Source organism: Dreissena polymorpha, chromosome 2 (assembly GCF_020536995.1).
Source record: "Dreissena polymorpha isolate Duluth1 chromosome 2, UMN_Dpol_1.0, whole genome shotgun sequence".
In the NCBI taxonomy this organism is placed as follows: domain Eukaryota; kingdom Metazoa; phylum Mollusca; class Bivalvia; order Myida; family Dreissenidae; genus Dreissena; species Dreissena polymorpha.
Genome location: NC_068356.1, coordinates 88,266,457 through 88,290,026, shown reverse-complemented (window position 1 = coordinate 88,290,026; position 23,570 = coordinate 88,266,457). Strand labels below are relative to the sequence as shown.

Genomic DNA, 23,570 nt, shown 5'->3' with positions numbered 1-23,570 from the left:
TTGCAATCACCTATAAAAACGTTATAAAAACAACCATACTGCTTCCTGAATTCGCGAAGACGCAGCAGGACTTCTAAATGAACTCTGAAATACAAGCATACACATGTGCAGATGAGGCTATATGTAACCAACCTTAATAACCGCCGATTCTTTATCAGATCAACGGTAGAAGAACGTAAAAATCCAATACTTAATTTACTAAGTGCTCAATGAAACCATTATTTCATTGTTTTAAGCAAAACATAAAAGACACGAAGAGTGTTTTATTTAAATATGCATTACAATTTCATTTCATCATTGTTTCATAATTATAGGTAAAACACGGTTCATTAGAAAAATTCATGACAACCGGAAATAATTTATCCATATTCGCTTAAAATCATCAGAAAACAACAAAACTGTTTGTTTTGATCATTTTTGATAGTATTTTGTATGATGTATTTTTGAATAATACTTCGCATTTTGACTCGGTACTCGGTCACTAAATCTTCCGGGAAAGACATAATGGAGTATCGATAATCGTAGATAGCACAGTATTGCTTTCAACATGAGGAAACAAAAACAACTGATATAATATTAACGCAAGCCAGGCCCCGTCACAAAATCACATAAAATCACCAATTTTGTGGATGGTATTATGCGTTTTGGTAAATGAATAAATGCGTTTGTTTCATGAATTTAAGGAGCATTGCGAGGTTTTTAGTAAAAAAAACACTGATTTTTCAAAAAAACATATTTAAAAAAAACGTACAGAAACTCGTCCTGAGCATCTCAAATCGCAACAATTTGTGCTAAAGAACCAATTAATACGTTTTTATTCTTTTTTATTTCTTCTTCGACATAGCTTGTTACAGTTTCCCAGTATTTTGACTGATTTGTATTATTTGTGTTAACATTTTTACTCGTGAACGCCCTTTATAAATCAAAGCACCGTAAGCGAAAGCCAGATGGCTAACCAGGCGTTACAGGAGCATTGCGAGGTTTTTAGTAAAAAAACAACTGATTTTTCAAAAAAACATATTTAAAAAAAAACGTACACAAACTCGTCCTGAGCATCTCAAATCGCAACAATTTGTGCTAAAGAACCAATTAATACGTTTTTATTCTTGTTTATTTCTTCTTCGACATAGCTTGTTACAGTTTCCCAGTATTTTGACTGATTTGTATTATTTGTGTTAACATTTTTACTCGTGAACGCCCTTTATAAATCAAAGCACCGTGAGCGAAAGCCAGATGGCTTACCAGGCGTTACTATAAAATGCATTTTCAAGCATTTATAGGTGAAAGATCAACCTGAAATTTGTCATGCACAATGAAAATAGGATAATAATTATCAAGAAATTCTTATTTTTCGTGATGCTAACAGTGAACGTTGTCTTAGAGGTTACATTATACTACATAATCGAGCTGTACTCTTTAAACAAAATAGCATAGTTTACTCAAAGGCATTTTTTCCTCTTTAGACTATTGTTCTGTTGTTTTTTTTGCAGATAGTAATGGGGCATGAATCGGTGTTCACTACTAAATCCCTGAAATATGATAAAGTTAGGGACTATAGTAAAAAGAATGCACTGAAAAAGGTTGCATTCCACAAGAAAACGGCCGTTTTTGTTTTTTTGCAAAAGCAGTCGATTTTGATTCGTGTCATGTTCTTTCTTGGTTTGTATATAGATCTCTAAGATAACTTTTCATTTATGAAAAGTTATGTGGTATGTCTCTATGTGCAAAATGTTGCATTTGTTTTCGCTTAAAGTTGTAGCTTTTACATTGAATTTTATAGGGAAAATATTTAGTTCATTGTGACCTACATGTAATATAGTGTTATGATATGACGGAAACCGTTTCATTATCTCAGCACAAAACTTTTTTATACTCGATCAATTAGTATGGATACCGATCTCGAAAGACTGAATGGGCTACCGAAATTTGCCAGTTCACTATAAATAACACAGTAAAACAATACTTTTTGATAGACGTGCAATTTATTACATGTAGTATTTTATGATGAAAATTTAAATCGGAAGAAACGCACATGAGGAGAAAGTATTCACCCATTTAAACTATAGAAAAGTATATGATATATATAGATAAAACAACATTTCTTTGCGTAATTGACTGTCCCGCTAGCGCAGTGGTAAGGACGTTCGCTTTTTCACCTTAACGACACCGGTTCAATTCCCGCACCCGGCGCAATGTTATATTTTGTATGTTTTGTGGTCACCATTCCTGAAAGTTGTTTTTTTCCGGAAAAGCTCACCCCCCCTCCCCCCCGCAGCATTTGACCATATAAAAAATTAAAAAGTATTTCAGTACAAAACAAATAACTGGAAATTGCAGCTATCATTCAAAATTCGTCCCAACTGTCGTCAATCTAATCTTATTAGGTAGGAGTGATGGACACACTCCGGGTCCCAACATTATGCAGCCTCAGCGCGGAGGTAACTCATTACCTTGGAAAAACACGAATACACACACTGGGTGCAGCCTAGGCGCGTATAGACTCAAACAAGGCAACAAACTCAAGTGCGGGCACAATCATTTAAAATTTACATATTGAATACGATATTCTAACAGAAATTACACAACCAACTAAGTGTACATACCATGTTTGATATTTCGTTCGATTGTTAGATTTCAGCATATACATGTATAAGGTCATTTCGCTATGAGTTAACTTATCCATATGTTCGTGGGCGAACTCGGATAGTCAAGTGCTCATACGATTGAGCTCACATGGTCCGGCTATGTGCTCATACCTACTTTCGATAATCATCATGAATGTATTGCCATACTTAATGAACAAGAATGTGACCCGCCTCCCAGTTTCGCTCAATGGGTCAAGTTACCCACGGGTACTACTTCCCCGTACCCCTAAACTTTTTTTCGTACCAAAAATGTTTCGTACGCAAATGTTTTCGTACCGAATTTTTTTTCGTTCCAAAAATTTTCGTACACAAATTTTTTATCGAACCCAAATGGTTTTATCAACATACACAATTGTGGTGATATAGATAAACTTAAATTGATGTTTTATATCCATCCTCTTCAAAAGCATCGTCACACCAGTACTGCCAGTACTTTGATTTATCATTAATGTGGTTTGATTGAGAATTTAATACAATGCTCATTGATACCATATTATTTATTATTAGAATTATGTTGTGGTTCATTCTTTTTTAGACTCACAGACTTTCCTTGGCGCCAACTTAGAAATACGTTGATTTTGTGCCCTCTTTGTTATCATAAGTGGAATTTGTGTGGCTCCTGTATAAAATTATGATTTCCTCCTTGATGTCTTTGTTTGTTGTTTAAAAATCCCACCACTGTAAACAATTAAACGTAAATTATATTGGTGTTTGCATTTTTCGTGGGCGTTTGATTGGCCTACGTTTAACAATCGAACTTCATGTCCTGTGGCTGTAAGTAATATTAAATACATTCAAAGAGCGAACACAGGGAAAAGTCTCGTTTTTTTACTATATACTATATATACTAACAAGGGATAATACTAGCTACAATTTCAGTCGACACGGGTTTGCAACAATTATTTTTCTGAATTTCACCCGTGAAAAAACATTCAGTCCTATGATTGCGTGCAATTTCCGATAGTATTTGAAAATACATTGAATTATTTCGCAGGCGTATTACTTAATCTTACCATTAACTATGATTTCGTCTGGTTTTAAAACATATTGTTTTCTCGTTTATTTTGCACAGCTACAATCGCCAATGTTGTAAAAACCGACACCGAACGATATTGCTTCCCGGCTTTACGTATGACAACGACATACAAGTCGGGTATAGGAGATCATTGTAAACAACGATAACAACTATGGCCGACTTTTGAAAAGTTTACTGAAGTTGATGGGAAATTATTACCCTGTAGTGGTTACAGGCATACCGATACCGGTTAATGTCGTATCAAGCGTCTCCGCCCCGCCCCAGTTGTTAGGTTTGCCCCAGGGTAGGGGCAATGGGCCTACCGAATTCCATCGTGCCTCGGGGGCTCTCTTGTCCCGAATGGTCTACCTGTCCCATTCCCATCTACCGTCGCCGTTCCCATACCCAGCAATGCTCCGGTTTTGAATAACCTGCCCGGACCAAGTAACTCTTCTGACCCAAGTATTCCCCCGACCCAGAAAGATCGGGATGTTCTGACAAAATTGCCTAAGAGCCTGCTATATGATGGGCAGAGCAATTGGTTTGTTTTTCAGAGCAAGTTTGAGCGCTACGCAAGGGTGCATGATTGGTCTGACGCAGAATGCGCCGATTGCCTTGGTTGGTGTTTGACAGGAAAGGCGGTCGATTTCTATGCGTTGCTTACCGAAGAGAGAGGGTCTGTACCTTACGCAGAGCTAATGCAGCGGCTGCAGGAGCGTTTTGGCGCCAGGGAGCTAACCGCCACCGCGCAGGGCCGTTTCCACGTTGCCCATCAGGAAGTTTGCGAGTCCCTAGACGATCGGTTAGATCGGGCGCTGAAGCTGGCAACAGCGGCGTTTCGTGATCTGCCCTATGCATACGCCGCTGAACAGGCAGTGACGAAGTTTTGTCACGGTTTGATTGACAAGGAGGCCGGCAAGCATGTTAGCCTGCAGTCACCCACATCTATGGGAGATGCGATGAACATGGTGAAGTTATATAGCCGTGTTCAGTCGGCTTGCGCCGCGGCTCCGAGGTATACCCAGGAGAGTGAGCAAGAAGAGTCGAGGTGGGTTCACGGGGTGAAAAAGGCACCCACTGCAGATGAGGTCAGTGTGTCGGCGGTCGACTAATTGACCGAGGTGGTCGAGAGGCTGCTGGATGCTGTGGAGCGATTATCGAACTCATTTGGAAGTTCGTGCGTTGATTCCTTTGTTAGACAACTGGGTCAGCCGTTCCGAAATGAAGACTACGCTGAATACTCTGTGGAGGGCCCTTACCCACGGAAGGTCCGGAACCGGTGGCACAACGGCCAACATGCATACGAAAGGAGATCCGGTCCAAATGCTTACGATGGGAGCGCCGGGAACTGGCGAAACAATCGGTACCATGGTGGATACCAAAATTCAAATTTCCACTCTGAGAGATCCAAGCGAGGTAGATATGGGTCCAATTGGGGCGAGTATCCTGGCATGGCAAGGCGGGGCATATCGTGCTTTAATTGTGGTGGATGGGGACATTTGCATCCGTGGCCAAGCATAATGAGGTTTTGAGCCTCGAGAGGGGAAGCCCACAGCATGTCAAGGATGTGCGCGATGCAGTCCCGTTGGTGCTGCTAACAGTGCCAGATGTCGTCAGTGATCCAAGGATGGTCACGGGCGAGAGCACTGAAGGAGACCATGGGGATTCTGTGTGCATGGATGCGTTTCGCATACAACAGGTGGCGGTCCAGTCTGCGGAAGCAGCCAGCCGAGAGGCGGCGAGAAAATTGGCCACTAACAGGGCCGACCAGGTGGCGGCCGAGTGGCGGCCGAAGTAGCCCAGGGAGGGGCGATTAGCCAGGCAGTGGGAGAGATGGCCAAACCGGCCACTGGAGATAAGGCCAAACCGAGCGCCGGGCATGTGGATCCGGCTGGTGTCAACGTGGCAGACCGCCGGAACAGTGCGTCCGGTTGTTATATCAACGCGACAGACCGTAGGTGCAGGGCGTCCGATTATGGCGTTACATCAGAAAACCACCGGAAGTGTGCGACAGAGTACGGAGTCGCCGCGGGTGACCGCCGAGGGGGCGGCGCATCCGGATACCGACAACGAACGATATTGCTTCCCGGCTTAACGTATGACAACTACACACAAGTCGGGTATAGGAGATCATTGTAAACGACGATAACAACTATGGCCGACTTTTGAAAAGTTTACTGAAGTTGATGGGAAATTATTAAAAATATAAAAATTAAATCAATAAGTCATGAATAACAAACGCACGATCTGTTCACAAGGCTGCTGCTTTGTAAGTTCATATGGTATAAATGATACACAATAGCCGTCGATCTATGTTTTACAGGGGTATAGACGACTAAACGCGTGACGTCACACGCACCTGCAAAGTCTAGACTCCGCCCACTGGTTGGCAAAAAGAGGTTGAATTCATATAAACGCATGTAGAGAAGGTTGACAAAATCATCGTTTTTAATGATAATCATGCACAATATCAAATATAATTTAACTAATTATGTCTGAATTAAACATTAGGATGCAAGGATATGCATTTTGGAACGATTATAATGTTGTCATTATTTGTTTTTACTAACAACAAACTCAGGAGTAGAACACAATGTTAGAGCTCGGTATGTGGTTACAACAAAAATATCCATACCTGGCACTTCTTCGCGACCATTTTTGTTAAAAAAATTCACATAAATTGAAATTATTTCAGAATAAATTAAATTTAAAGAACTAAAGGAAATAATGATGAAAACAAACAACAAATAGATCGATTTAATGTACGCAACATATAGTACCTTATTTGAACCTTTATTTGTCTGAAAAAAATACCTTGTTACATGAGTGAGATACAGTTCTGTACTGCCAGAACCACCAACATCATCAGCTTAGAACCGCCTATCAACAAGTGTTTCGGCCCTTTAATCACAGGACACTCTCCAGGCGGCGGGCTCGCAGTGTTGATCAGACACTACGTGTTGGTGGTAGGATTCCAGTTCCTCTTTTCCTCTTCATCCACAACCAACTGGATGCCCTTTCTGCTGCTATGCTCAGTTTGCCCACTGCTCTCTTCCTGTCTGCTCTTTTGATGCCCAAGACACTGAACATTCTCCACAGCGACTGTGCTGGGAATCTTCTAGTGCCGATTTCCACAGGGTAGAGCTACACTCGCCATCCCTTCTGTCTGCACTGTTCTTGCAAGTATGTATACTTGGCCTTTTTCCGTTCGAAGGCCTCTTCACAACGAGATTCCCAAGGGACTGTCAGTTCAACCATGATCAGACACTTATCTTTAGTGGACCACAACACAATGTCAGGACTTAATGTTGTCTGGATAATGTTCGGGAACACTAGCTATTGCTTCGGGTTAACAGACATGTCCCACTGATCAGATTTATCTAACACAGAACTGGTAGGCTGCAGTTTTTTAGGCGCCTTTTGTTCTTCCTTCACGAACTGAATCATTTGGGGTTTCTATCAGGGCCTCTTCTTGGTCCTCTCGCGTTCCAACTTGTCAGCGAGTTCCTGAAGAAAACTGTCGTGTCTCCACCTGTAGCGTCCTTGGGTGAGGGCTGTGGTACACGATGACAGAATATGTTCCATGGTTCCTGTCTTGTCACACAATTGGCACTTGGGGTGGTCCTGTAGACCCCATCTGTGCAGGTTTGAGGGTGACGGTAGCAGGTCATAGACTGATCTGAGCAGGAACGCTATCCTCAGAGGTTCGTAGCTCCAAATATCAGCCCAGGTCAGTTTTCTTTTTGTCGTTGTCCACGCCAATGTGGGTTGTCCATAGAGAGCATCTGTTTGTATGATCAAGTATGCTAATGAAATGAGGTCTCCTGTTCCCAAAGTGATAATTGTGTATTGCACTTTTCTGCTGTGACGTGTTATAGATGCATGAGCATCCATCCAATCAACAAGGGTTATTCGAAGGGGTGAGTTTAGAAAATCGGAGGAAGAGAACAGTTAACCAACCAAGAATGAGATAGGAAATACAGTGGAACCCCTCTAAACCGGAATTCTCCGGGACCGAACGAAAATTCCGGTTTTGAGAGGATTCCGGTTTAGAGGGGAAGTGGACTATTTTACTTTCAGAAGGTCTATTACATAGCCTTATGTGGAAAAAACACAAACTTACAGCAAACGGTAATAGTTTATTTATATATATATTATATATTATATATAGCATCCATTCATATTGTAACACATAAGAACAACCAATGAGACATGTACACAGACAATTTTTCGCACGATATCCCGATCGTCGACTTTCCTATCCCCATATTTCTCTGACAGCATCTTGAGTGTAGGTTTAGGCAACATCTTCGATTCTTTGATCGTTTGTGTTTGTCTTTTCCAAGCGCCTTTGTGAGAAGGATGTTCGGACATTTTAGTCGTAGTTATTTTAATTTCCAATTTAAAAATCTACATGCATATCTAAATTCAACTGCTTCAAGAACTCTGCAAATCACCATTTTATATGACACTAAATTAGCAATTGTAATAAACAATTTGAAATTAAATAGCATTAAACTTATTAAGATTTAGCACGGCTTCCTACGTCAAAGACAAAACACACTAAAGCCTAAATGACACTATTGTTTGTTCTCAGTAATCTTAATCAGTATTATCACTTCTCTTGATCGATATATCCATCACAGGCCAAGTCTCTTTAAATTGGTTTGCGATTTTTACAGTTTGCAAAAGTTTCGAACACATTTATTAATTTCGCGCGTCTTTAATCCGCTATTCACAAGTGTTTGACTAAATGTCTCAGATGCAATAAACCGGTCCAGACCGGTTTAGAGAGGTACAATTACGTATGGAATGACCCAATTCTGATCCAAAGAATGACCGGTATTCGGAATTGAGGGGATTCCGGTCTTGAGGAGATATTTTACGCATGGTTTTATAGGGGAAAAAAATGGGGCCGAACAATTTGTCCGGTTTAAAGAGGATTCCGATATAGAGAGGATCCGGTTTAGAGGGTTTCTACTGTATCTAAATTAATTATATGTTCATGTACCTTGGAATAAAATGCTGTGCTTTGTTGTAAGAAGAAAAATTCTAGAGTTCTAGTTTGACAATCGAGTAGAGCAGTCACGCTTTCTTGAAGTGGCGGCCATATTGGCCGCCGCGCTGTTAGATTGTATTTGACAAACATCAGCAAGCGTTGTATTAGAGAATATTCAACAGAAATAAATCGCGATGAAAACAGAAATGAACTTTGTTTGTTACCGTGTGTTCTGCACGAACAACGTGTAATTACGCTACACAGTACTTTTATTCCAAGGTACATGAACATAAAATTTGGGATATTTCCTATCTCATTCTTGGTTGGTTAACTGTTCTCTTCCCCCGATTTTCTAAACTCACCCCTTCGAATAACCCTTGTTAATTAGATGGATGCTCATTCATCTATCACACGTCACAGCAGAAAAGTGCAATACATAATTATCACTTTCGGAACAGGAGACCTCATTTCATTAGCATACTTGATCATACAAACAGATGCTCTCTATGGACAACCCATATTGGTAATTTGAAACCTAACACTTCTATAATCGATTATGCAAACCCCGATACACGTTCGATACACATTCAATCCGAACTTGTATCGTTATGTATCTTAGGAAATTGGAATTACCCTTATATAATTATCATATCTGAATTATGTATTGGTTTGAAGTAATGTTGACCTACGAGCCAAATTGTTAATCAAGAACTAAGACCATGTCAACAGATGTTCCCGATAATAGAACTACATTGAAGAAATGAAACCATACTTCCATAATTAATTTTTCACACTTCATTACATCCCATCAGAAAATTCTATTTCCTAAATTAGTTTATTTATACATTAACAACAACAACAACAACAACAGCAACACAATAATGTACAATGAGCTAAATTCTGTTATTATTTATATATTATTATGTCCATTTATATGTCCATCTATATATTACAATAATGTACATTATGTTACAATTTAGTGGTACTAAATATGATATATTTGCATTATTTTTAAAGAGTTTTAATGATTTTTTGGATTTGTGATCAATTAATTGACTAAACAAAAGCCCTTTATACATGATTTACGTCACTGTAACCAAAATTATCAAATATTACGCAACTGTTCTATTTTTGTCGGTAGTTGAAATAACATAAACAAAGAAAAAAATGTTTTGTTATTTTAATTGCTTTTATTGGAAAGTTAAAAAAAAAAGTTGTATCCCTGTTAGTAAATATAGTATATAGTAAAAAAAATAGTGACTTTTCCCTGTGGCTGTTTCCAATTCTGTATTACCATACTAGCCGGACTACTTCGACCCATTTAATGACGTCACATTACACGCACCGAAAATAGAAAATTTTATTTTTTTATATGACGAAAGTTACGTAGTACATCGTGTGACGTCATTTTTGTGACGAAACACAATGGTTTTATCTAAACTTCGGAATTTTCGGACGTGGTGTTTTTTTACAGTAAACTATTTGTTTAAACATAGAACGAATTCAAAACGTATTTTAGAGTGTGTGTTTATCATGCATAAATGTATATTTCGATAGGAATACAATAAAATAGGGTGGTTTAAACTAAGTTTCGATAAAGACATGGACGATAGAAGTGGAAGTGCATATCGTTTCAACGTTTTGTAATAAACATCGGATTAAAATTTAAAGTTGTCAACTTAATTGTTATAAACATTGGATTAACGATGGCATTAAGGTAAGCGTGTCGGAAACCTGTGTTTTCCCGGTTCGAATGTAATTTACACGTTAATTTACATAAACTGTATTCATACGCGTCTTATATAAACTATGGCGTACCGTTTTAGCAATTGTTTTGTCAGTTTTGTTAAAGTAAAAAATACAATTGTTAAATTTTTTCGTTAGTTGTTGTATAGGAATATTACGCTAGTCAATTGTTCCAAGAGTTTGTATCACTCCCGTGGATTGTGCTATTTCGCATCACACTCGAGGCTCCGCCTCTCGTGTGATACGTCATCACACAAGCCACTCGAGTGATAAAAACTCTTGGAACAATTGACTAACGCAATATTCCGTATATAACATATCGAGGGCTGAACGGAAAACTGTTGTAACTCACTTTTTTCCGAAAATCACTTTTTTGCTTTTTTCACTATATCTTCTACTAATACATATCGTGGGCTTAGCGCAAAACGGTCGTAACTGACATTTATAATAAAATGACTTTATTGCATATTTTGTACTATAATGTCAATATTAATGATCTGAAAAAATCTTAAAGCTAACTTCTGCTTAGAAAACCCCCAAAACCGTCATTTGGCAAAAGGTCGTATCTGAAAATGAAATTATTTTCATTGCAAAATGGTGGTATCTGCAGCTGCAACTGTTTTGCACTGAAAATGAATATAAACATTATAGTGTAATAGTACCAGTTCCTAGCGTGTCAAACTGTGACCATGGAACCAGTACATACGGACTGAGAAAATGCTGTGATTTTTGTAACCCATTGGGAAAAGTACCGGTACCAGCCCAATTCGGAAAATTGTCGAGAAAAAACAGAAATTGGGAAAATACGTGTGTTTGATTTTTTTGCTCCCAAATACTTTAAAATTGATAATTAAATGTTGTCAAGTTGTCAATATTATATTTACTTAGGTTCAATATAAAGAAGTGAAACTCCAGCTGCTGGAGCAGTATTGAATTTTCATTAAAAACAATTAGTTGGTCCTTTATTTAAGGCAAGTGACCGATTGCCCAAACAGTACAAAACAGCACAATACAGCACAATACAAACCAACATAAACACAAAATATGAATAAAGCTGGGGTCACCGCCTTGGAACGGTCAATGCAAAGCATTGGGGGTTTAAACCTGGTTATAGAGCGCTCAACCTCACACTTGGCCCAGCAATATTCATAATACATTCAAGTGTAAATAAAATTTAACGTCATAGCATTGTAACTCAAATTAAACAATAATAAAAGGGAATTAAACGCATTCAATTTAATTACTATTTAATTACTCAATTGCATTGAAGATACAAGAGTAACAGAATTACAACTTTTTGACGAACGATCAAATAAAACTATTAACAATTGTCAACTACATTCCTTCTTTATAGAAAAGATTTGAGAATGTAGAATCATAGAGTTAATATCTCAGATAATCATCGCGCAAATACAGGAAGAAGCAGCAATAATGGGTGTAAAAATTCCATATTACATAGCTTGGTTGTTTATGTGACTGCTAAACAAATTAAAAATAATTAAATCAAACAAGAAACGCCTATCAGAGAGAAAATATCAATAAAATGGAACGTTATAAACCCAATGACCTATGCATGTAGATTACAACTGGGAAAGTCGGTCGTATGTCGTCACAAAAATCCATAATGGCATAATGACGTGAACAAATTCCAAGGGCAGTACTAAATAAAAATATTAATCGGGCTGTATTACTAATAAAACAAGTTTACGTGATTTAATATTAAGAAGCAAATGAATACAAATGGTAATTCCATTAAAGCGACATTATTGGAATCAAACAGTATATAGGTGTTTTGACAACTGAAGACAGAAATGATTTGATGTACGATTAGAGTCCAAATGTAGTTTACATGCAGATTTGTTCATACGACACAATGACACAATTTTATTCAACAGTGACAAATGCCTATAATGTAGTATTCATGCAGATTTGTTCATACGACACAATGACACAATTTTATTCAACAGTGAAAAATGCCTATAATATCACTAATGATTCCAAATTTTAAGGGAAGAAAGATATAGTGAATCGAAAACCATCAAACACGTGTTTTTAAGTACATAAGCATCGTATCCTTTTGATAAAAACAAGTTAATTAAATTGAAAAGTTTAATATGAACATTTGGTTTAACATATTTTAATTTGCGGACACGCTTCAAAACATCTCCGTAAAATGATGGATGGGAGATTCCATTATTTAAATGCCATTTTAAAGAAACATTATATTTTGAAATTAAATCACCATACTTAGAGTAAAATCTAGCAAATTTAATTCTTAAGTTATGATACAAAAAGCCTTGTTTTAGCAATTTTTTAGTTAATATTAGATTACGATCATTAAAATCTTTAATACACGAACATGCTCTGGCATAACGTACCAACTGCGAAATGTAAATACCATAGGAAGGTCCTTTAGGGATGTTGCCATCTAGAAACGGAAAATTCACAATTTCAAAGTTAAAATCGTCCCGTTTGTCGTATAAACTAGTTTTGATCAAATTATTATTAATAGTTAAATGTAAGTCTAAATACGCAGCGTCTGTATTGGATATACACGATCTATTTAAGACTAGTTCTTTTGGGTAGATTTTGTGAATATATTGTTCAAATAATGGATTATCTAAATTAAGTATGTCATCAATGTACCTACTAGTAAGGTTCAAACAATTAATCAAATCTACTTGCTTAGTTTTAGATAATTCTAACATAAATTCGCTTTCATAACAATATAAAAAAAGGTCAGCTATAAGTGGCGCACAATTAGTACCCATAGGAACGCCAATAATTTGTTTAAATATTTTACCATTAAATTCAACAAACAAGTTATCCAAAAAAAAGTAAGTGCTGCACAAAAGTCAAGACCAGTCCAAATGATGTAATTATCTAATATCTGATTAGTAAAAAAAGCTGTTTTAGTGTTTAAAGCTAGATACAAACATTTCTCTCTAGCAAAAGTTTTTTCAATCAAAGAAACAAGTTTGGAAGCCATAAAGCTGCATAGGAAAAATAATTAAAAGTTGTATTGTTTTTTAGTTTCCTTTAATTGGGTTTTTTTTTTGACGGCAATTGGGAAATCCCTGCAAAGGTACCAGTACGTAGAATGTCAGACTGTGAAAATGATTTTGGTATGTATTATGTTAGATTGTGACAATAATACCATTAGGTAGCATGTCAGACTGTGACAATAGTACCAGTAAGAAGCATGTCAGACTGTGACAATGGTACTAGAACATAGCATGTCCGACTGTGAAAATGGATCCAATACCTAGGAGTTCAGACTGTGACAATGATACCAGTAATTAGCAGTTCAGACTGAGTCAATTTTACCAGTTCATAGCGTGTCAGACTGTTACAATTATACCAGTACGTAGCATGTCAGACTGTGACAATTATACCATTACGTAGCATCTGAGACTGCGACAATGGTACCAGTGCGTAGCATCTTAGGCAGTGGCAATGGTACCAGTACGTATCATGTCAGACTGTTACAATTATACCAGTATTTAGCATGTGAGACGGTGACAATTGTACCGGTATGTAGCATGTGAGACTGTGACAATGGTATCAGTACCATGCATCTGAGACTGTGACAATGGTGCCAGAACGTATCATGTCAGACTGTTACACTTATACCAGTATGTAGCATGTGAGTCTATGACAATGGTACCAGTATTTAGCAAGTGATTCTGTGACAATGATACCAGTATGTATTAGGTTAGACTGTGACAATGGTACCAGTGCTGGCATATCAGACTGTCACAATGGTACCAGTATGTAGCATGTGATATCATGACAATGGTACTAGTATGTAGCATGTCAGACTGTGACAATGGTACCGGAATGGTTATGTTAGACTGTGACAATGGTACCAGCATGTAGCATGTAAGACTGTAAACAAATTACCAGTATGCAGCATGTGAGACTGTGACAATAATACCAGTATGTAGAATGTGAGACTGACAAAGGTACCAGTATGTAGCATGTGAGACTGTGACAATGGTAACAGTACGTAGCATGTCTGACTGTGACAATGGTACCGGTATGTATTATGTTAGACTGTGACAATGGTACCAGAATGTAGCATGTAAGATTGTGACAATTTTACCAGTATGTAGCATGTGAGACTGTGAAAATGGTACCAGTACGTAAAATCCGAGACGGTAAAATTGGTATCAGTATGTAGCATGTGAGACTGTCACAATGGTTCCAGTACGTTGCATCTGAGACTGAGACAATGGAACCAGTACGTAGCATATCAGACTGTTGCAATTATACCAGTATGTAGCATGTGAGACTGTGAAAATGCTACCACAACGTAGCTTGTCAGACTGTGACAATTTTACCGGTAGGTATCATATGAGACTGTGACAATGGTATCAGTACGTAGCTTGTCAGACTGTGACAATTATAACAGTATGTGACATGTCTGAATGGACAATGGTACCAGTACGTAGCATGTCAGACTGTGACAATGGTACCGGTATGTATTATGTTAGCCTGTGACAATGGTATCAGTATGTAGCATGTAAGATTGTGACAATTTTACCAGTATGTAGCATGTGAGACTGTGACAATGGTAACAGCATGTAGAATCTGAGACTGTCACAATGGTACCAGTACGTAGCATCTGAGACTGTGATAATGGTACCAGTACGTAGCATGACAGACTGTGAAAATGCTACCACAACGCAGCTTGTCAGACTGTGACAATTATTACAGTATGTGACATGTCTGACTGTGACAATGGTACCAGTACTTAGCATGTCAGACTGTGACAATGGTACCGGTATGTATTATGTTAGCCTGTGACAATGGTATCAGTATGTAGCATGTAAGATTGTGGCAATTTTACCAGTGTGTAGCATGTGAGACTGTGACAATGGAACCAGTATGTAGAATGTGAGACTGTCACAATGGTACCAGTACGTAGCATCTGAGAATGTGATAATGGTACCAGTACGTAGCATGTCATACTGTGAAAATGCTACCACAACGCAGCTTGTCAGACTGTGACAATTATAACAGTATGTGGCATGTCTGACTTTGACATTGGTACCAGTACGTAGCATGTCAGACTGTGACAATGATACCGGTATGTATTATGTTAGACTGTGACAATGGTATCAGTATGTAGCATGTAAGATTGTGACAATTTTTACCAGTATGTAGCATGTGAGACTGTGACAATGGTACCAGTATGTAGAATGTGAGACTGTCACAATGGTACTAGTACGTACCATCTGAGACTGTGACAATTATACCAATATGTAGCATGTGAGACTGTGAAAATGCTACCACAACGCAGCTTGTCAGACTGTGACAAGTTTACCAGGTAGCATATGAGACTGTGAAAATGGTACCACTACGTAGCTTGTCATACTGTGACAATTGTAACAGAATGTGGCATATCTGACTGTGACAATGGTACCAGTACGTAGTATGTCAGACTGGGACAATGGTAAAATGGTATGTATTATGTTAGACTGTGACAATTATGCCTATATCTAGCATCTGAGAATGTGACAATGGTACTATTACGTAGCTTGTCAGAAGGTGACAATTATACCAGTAGGTAGCATGTTAGACTGTGATAATTGCACCACTACCTAGCTTGTCAGACTGTGAAAATATGAATTATACCTGTAGGTAGCATGTCAGACTATGACAATTTTACCAGTATGTAGCATGTGAGACAGTGACAATGGTACCACTACGTAGCTTGTCAGACGATGACAATTATACCAGTAGGTAGCATGTGAGACTGTGACAATGGTACCAGTACGTAGCATCGGAGACTGTGAAAATGGTACTAGTGCGAAGCATGTCAGACTGAGACAATTATAATAAATAATGATGCTCAAAAGGTAGAAAAAAAGATCAATAGGATTTTGTACTAGTTTCTGTCTTATCATAATTTTTATCACAATTATATTTGAATAGTTTGTATTTGAATTCAGAAAGAGGGTTACAGGTCTGCTTTTAATAACAGAGTTCATTAGTTTTTAAATAAAAATAAGCTGATAAGATAAACTTATTTTGACTTATAATAATTACAATACAAATATTAAATGATTTAAGAAAGATGTAAAGATATAATGATAACTTTTTTTTCTTTTTATGTATTGGTTTTCTACTTAATAATTCTGTACAGGCCCCCAGTCACTGATTTATGATCATGTTTCTGTTTATAGTATGTCTTGATACCTTTAAATAATTACATTTTTTTAAATAAACTGATAATACATTAAAGTTATAGTTATTGATTATAAAACAAGCACAATGCAATACAAACCATGTCCCCCATGTTATCCAACTTGAATTCAAATAAATATAAAATTTAGTATTTTCTTCCATCATTAAAAAAAACTACTTTAATAAACACATATTTCAAGTGTCTTAATAAAAGTCTTCATATTAAGACATATGAATAGAAAAAAACTGATCTGATTTTCAGATACGACCTTTTTGCATAAAAAATACATCAAACATTACAAGATTTTAAGCGCAAAACAGTCGTATTTTGATATTTATCAAATATCTCCGATTACAATAATGCCAATAGAAGTATATTGTGTGAACTTTAAATAAATGTACAATACCTACATTTATGCAAAATATTTTTTATAACTGATTAAAATTAATAAAATATTGATTTTTTTTTATCGTACTGGAAAGTTTACAAAAAGGCAGTTACGACCGTTTAGCGCTAAGCCCGCGATATGAACAAAACTTATTATTACCATATTTTTGAATAAATGCCTAAAACATGGTTTGTGCAAAAGTGTTGTAACTTAAATGGCCCATTTCAGTGAATGGAAAACTGTTGTAACATGAGTTACATACAGTTTTCCATTATCTTTTTTTCCTACAAGGTAGATTATTCTTTATGGAAAACTGTACTTACTTAGCACTATTGTTATTACATGCACTTTGTTTATGAATTTAATGATGTCATAGCTTATGATGATGTCATTAAACTTAACATTGCTTAACCTTGCAAGGCAGTAAACAAAATTCGGTCGTAACTGACATTTTTATTCAAAAATGACTTTGTTTGCATATTTTGTACTATAATGTCAATATTTATAATCTGAAAATATATTAAAGCTAAATTCTGCTAAATGATGAAAATGATTTGTCTGTGGAAAAGAAAGTATGCACAACATTTTTTCTTGTAACCCTTTCAATTTCAGACCAGTACATATTAACAACTTACAAGAAAATGAACATGGGCATTGTTGGTGAAGACAGCAGGGGAAAACATCACAACAGACCACACAAAACAAGTCAATCACAACTTGAAATATTAAGAAAACATATTGAATCTTTCCCCAAAGTAGAAAGTCATTATTGTCGTAAAATCTCTTAAAAAGAATATCTCAGCCCTGAACTTAATGTTACAAAAATGTATTCCTTGAACAAAGAATTTTGCATTGAAAACAATGTGACTTTTGTAACTTTACCAGTTTATAGGAAACTTTTGAACATCGAATATAATATTACGTTCCATAGCCCAATTAAAAACCAATGCGACATTTGCGTGGTATACAAAAATTTTCCTCTAGAGCAAAGGGAAAGCATGGAGTTAAATTACAAAAATCATTTAGAAAACTAAAATCTAGCACGTGATAATACGCAAAAAGATAAAAACGATGAAAAATCAAACCAATCACTTGCTTGTGCATTTTTTGACCTACAGCAAATACTTTTAACCCCCAAAAGTTTTGAAAGTTGCGTATACTACAAGCGCAGATTAAATACATTTAACTTTTCAATGTATGATTTGGGCACCAGAGATGGTTTTTGTTATGTCTGGAATGAGACTGTTTCAAAAGGAGGGGAATGTAAGGTTAGCTCGTGTGTGTATAATTTTATTATAAGCAAAGTGGGTGAAGGGAAAAAGAATTTCATATTTTACAGTGATTATTGCTGTCGCCAAAATAAAAATAATTTTTATGCCTCAATACTTTGGTTTTGCCTTCAAAAGTTTCAAATAAATTCCATAAATCACAAATACTTAAAAAAGGGACACACCCAGAATGAGAACGATGCTATCCGTGCCACTATAGAATCAGTTTCCAAAAAGGTTCCCATATTCAAAACCTCTCAATGGGTAGCAATATATGTATCCCGGAAAAAACAACTTTTTGGAAAAACCCACTTATCTGCTGGTACAAATAAACATAACCCATTTATAATCCTTTCAAAATCACACACCGTATCAACCGTTATTATTTAAAGGCAGCTATCATTGGTTGATATAATGGACCAGCGTTGTTTGTACCGGGGTGATTAGTGGGTTTTTCTAAACTCGTGCTTTTTCGGGATCAGTCTATTATAAGATCGGCAAGGCGTGACCAGCCCTTCGAGGTCCAGGAAATGTGTTTAAAAGATTTTTATGATTTCAAGTTGGTTTCGAAAAATCTTTAAAATTTTGAGCAAAACACAGAAGGTGAAAAAGTGTTCTGGAACCAAATTAAGATACTTAAATTGAATTTGGTCCAACCGAACTCTCTCACATATGCCACCCATTATGAGTATCATATGTTTCAGATTGACTTACTAAAAAAACTAAGGACAAGCAGTCCTGATCCCTCATCAATTATACTCTGAATTCCACAACTCCAGGAGGATGAAAATCCTATTTCTAAAGAAAAATATATGGACTTAATATTACTGTGCAGAAAACAAATCATTCCATCCATTCACCACCCGGTTTATATTTTGCTACCACATGAAACTGAATGAATTTTTATGCAAATGATTGTAGAATTTTAATGGATTATAAAAAAAAATTAATTATGTTTATTAAATTTTATTAAAAGTTTTATTTTAATTCAAGAGCAGAATTGGTATTTGCTCGATGTAAGGTGCATGAAGATAAATACCAATACTGGTATTTTCATCATACAACATTTTGTACAAAATAGTTGCATTTCAATGATGTACAATGCACCATTCAAGTTGTACAATGTACCATGTATATTCTCATATTATTTTTTAAATGTATATAACAATAGCTCTGTACACTAATACCATGTTTAATTACATTTTGTTGCTGAGTGTGACTGTCATGTCTAAAAAAATTATAACTGATATAGTGTTGTAAACATTTGACAATATACCTTGAAGTATAGACACAAAAAAACAAGTTGGCTTTACAATACCATTTAATTTGTATAATCATCATAAATAATGTAATGATTTTAAGAAATACTGCCTTGTTATAAGGTATGTATTGTGTTTAAAGACATGACATCAGTTGACTATAATAACAGGAGTTTTCTGCAGTTTTTTTCCTGTATTTTGTATGTTGTATTGTTGAAGTTGATAAACATAAAACATGTTTTCTATAAAATGTTGATAACGTTTCTATAAACAAAGCCCTATTGTTTAGTTTTCGTTAAACAAATTTAACTGTAAAGCTGCAAACCTTTCACCTACAACAGTTTTCCATTTAAATTCATACTGTAGTTTGAACATATTACAGCGGAAAAGTGTTGTAATTTGACTTACAACAGTTTTCCATTAATTTTTATACTGAAGTTTTCACAGATTTCAGTGGAAAACTGTTACAAGTTAAAAACAATCAAATATAGTATCTAATATTATATTTGTATCATTTGAAAAAGATTTAATAATAAAACAATACAAAGTTACCTATTACTGGGTAAACACTTCATTAAAAATAGAATTAATAATGTTAAAAAACAGTTTTTACACTCTACTGTAAAATTTTAAAAAAGTGAGTTACAACAGTTTTCCGTTCAGCCCTCGATATATAGGATATGGCACGAGTTGTCATATCATACCATATTTTATTAAACGAGTTCAGAAATTTTGTTAATAAGCGAGCCTTTGGCGAGCTTAAAAACGAATTTCGTGGACGAGTTTAATAAAATATGGTATGATATAACAACTCGTGCCAGATCTGTTTGATCACATGCTTTTAAATGAGCATATTAAATAAATATTTACGCAAACATAATGATACATCCCGAATATTGTTTGCATTTCGTGACGTCATTTGACTTTGCAACGTTATTTCAGCAAAATAACAAAATGCGATTGGGCAATCAAACGAAAACTAAGCCAATGAAAACGCTTAAAAAGTATATTACACATGTGTAAGATAAAACATATTACTAATGGTTATTTTACATGGGAATCAGGGTTAGCACGTGATAAAATGTTATTTCATGTCAAAACATGGTCAATACGGTCCTCAAAACGCCGCAAATGGATTGCCCTGGAACCGCCTCAACGCACCCTCAGACTACCTCCAGCTGAAGTTTGCAGTTCGCCACTAAACTGTAAAACTGTAATCAGAATGAATATAGTCTTTCAGGATAAATACTTGAATGTTTTATTCTTACTATGATTTCCATCTATTGAACTTTCGGATTTGGAAATATTGATACACACATTGATATATCGTTTTCCCGTTAACTGCTGTATAAACCATAAAACCAGTTGTATTGTAAGTACATGTAACTAAAACTACTTGTATGCAAGTTTCTTTCTATACGTATTGATTACGGAGGGATTTAACACTTTCCCACTTATAAGCAAAGTGAACGCGGCTATGTGCAAACAACATTAAACCAGAACAGCCTGCGAGTAACTCGGAATCTGTTCAGGTTTTATGCTGTTTGCGGCTCATCATTATCTAAGATTTGCAGTTGAAGCCTTAAAAACTTGAATCTAGTAAGAACGATCTATAATTCAATTCAATTTAACTTTCTAAGGGCCTTGAAATGCGTGAAAATACATATCGAAGTGATAAATGGTTAATAAAATGCAAAAAGTTGTATCCCATAAAAAAAATATTGGTAGAATATTTGTATAGTGGTCGTGAGGTTGAACAACAAAACGATTGTTGGATAATTTTAAGGACATGTCATGGCACTGTTTAGATGGATTTAATATTATTAAGCATCAATTTCCAAATCAAACAGTTCATGTTTACCCGTATCTGTTTTTTTTTTACTTTTTTTCACTTTTTATATTAACAAGGAAGGAACTTGCTGCTATGGCATTGCAATTGACAGTTGACATTAAGAAATGCTCAAAATCAATGTAACATTTCGAACTCGTTGTATTTCATCAAATAAACATTGAACCATGATATTAACGTTTAAGGACATACGCAGCAGTTTATTGTTTAACGCAAAGTTTTGACTGTAACACCGGTTGCCCAATAAGTGTATGCTTTTTCGGGATGCATATTCAATAATGCAGAAACTTGGCAAAAGGAGGGATTGAACGGGAGAAATCGTGTATTAACAATGCGATTCACGTGCCATTCAAGCCCTGATATGTGTTTTTCATATCCATAATCTGGTCCACGCGCATTTACTTCCCTTCTCTAGTTGCAATAATTCAACTCTAAGCTTTATAGCCCAATGGGCTGCTTAAAGTTGCAATGCGCTCTCTCTTGTCCATGGGTGAAAAATGTTATCAATAATGCAAGGGTTAAGGAACACTGAAACTGCAAGAACTTATTTAAGTTTACCTATCTAAACCACAAACTCATCCAAATGGTACCATTAAAGCAAGAAATAATTGATTTTATTGACTTAGGTTTTGTTTTGTACGCTGTATCCGCCATATTGGAAAATTGACCCAATATTGGTTGTCACTATTTAATGCATTAATATAGTCATTTTTCTTTTCATCCTCCCATTAATACAAATATGTTTATCATCATTTTCAAATGCATTATTTAAAATTTTATCATCAGCAATACAATCAAGCAAAATTTTACTTTTAATGCTAAAAGTTACAGCACAATGATCTGATAAAATATTTGGTTCTAAAATTTCAAATGTGTCAATATATGGGAACATATTACTTTTACACAAAACAAAATCAATATTACTCCATTCTTGTGTACATACAAATGTGTGTTTTCCAATATTGCTATCTGACCCAAGTCTGCCATTCACTATTCTTAACCCTGTTATTTTACAAAAATCCAGTAGTAACCTACATATTCATTCATAGTTTTATCTAACTTACATATTGCAAATAATCATCTTGATTATAATCAACTGGCAACACATTTTCTAGGCAAACATGAACATTATCATTTAAAACGAAATCTGTTTTTTCGCCAACTCTAGCATTAAAATCACCACATATAAAGAATTCACATGATTCATTATTCACATAATTAAAGTGCAGTAGGTCATCTGAAATTAAATCAAAAACACTTTGATCAACAAGGTACTGTCTTCCACTACATTGTGGTGCATTATAAACTAAACATAAAGATACATCATGATCTAATTCAAACAATTTACCATCTATATTTATCCATTGTATACAATCACAGGTACTCTTACTGAATTGGACATAATATTTGAGCTTGTTATTAATTTTTAGTGTAACTTTTCTATGTAAAATGTATGCAGTGAAATTTTCGACATTATAATTAAAATTATCATTGGACCATGTTTCCGTTAATAATAAGATATCATATTTATTAAATAAGGTTTTCATTTCTAAACTGTCAAGCTTGTTATACTGTTTACCTATTAGTCCTTGCACATTTAGTTTACTAAATGTTTAAACATATTTTCACTTCATTGACCCCGCTGTCATTTCCTGCTTTTTGATTGGTCAATCCCGTCACGCTTTCTGCGGCTCCGTCCCGTTTCCCATCCCAATACTGTCTCTCGTTCCGTTTTCGTGGGAACAAAAGGGCCTGCTGACTTAGCTAATATCCACCTCCAAAAGCGGATGGATATAGAATTGGCGTTGTCCGTCCGTACGTCAGTTCTTCCGCCCATCTGTCACAAATAAAATGTCAATGTTAACAACACTAGTGACGCATGCTTTTTATTTTATTTTCTATCCACAACAGAAGGTTCTACCTAAATATTTTTTTTATCAAATTCTAGGTACATGTATAACAAAAGTTTCATTAAAACTGTAGCATACTTCCTTAAGATCACTGTATCATGAATAGCCATACAGTCAATAAATATCTGCAATTTCTGATTTCTTTATTGAATGGATCTTCAATTCAGTCCTCACAGTATATTAATTTCAACAAAAGTTTCATTAAAGGGATCTTTTCACGGTTTGTTAAATTGACGAAATTTAAAAAAGTTGTTTCAGATTCGCAAATTTTCGTTTTAGTTATGATATTTGTGAGGAA

At 35.8% G+C, this 23,570-nt stretch overlaps 1 protein-coding gene across 1 annotated transcript in view; it reads right to left on the bottom strand.

Moving 5' to 3' along the window:
• The window catches only part of LOC127867957 (folliculin-interacting protein 1-like), a 280,754-nt gene that overhangs the window by 125,628 nt on the left and 131,556 nt on the right, over nucleotides 1-23,570 (bottom strand). The window lies entirely within an intron of this gene.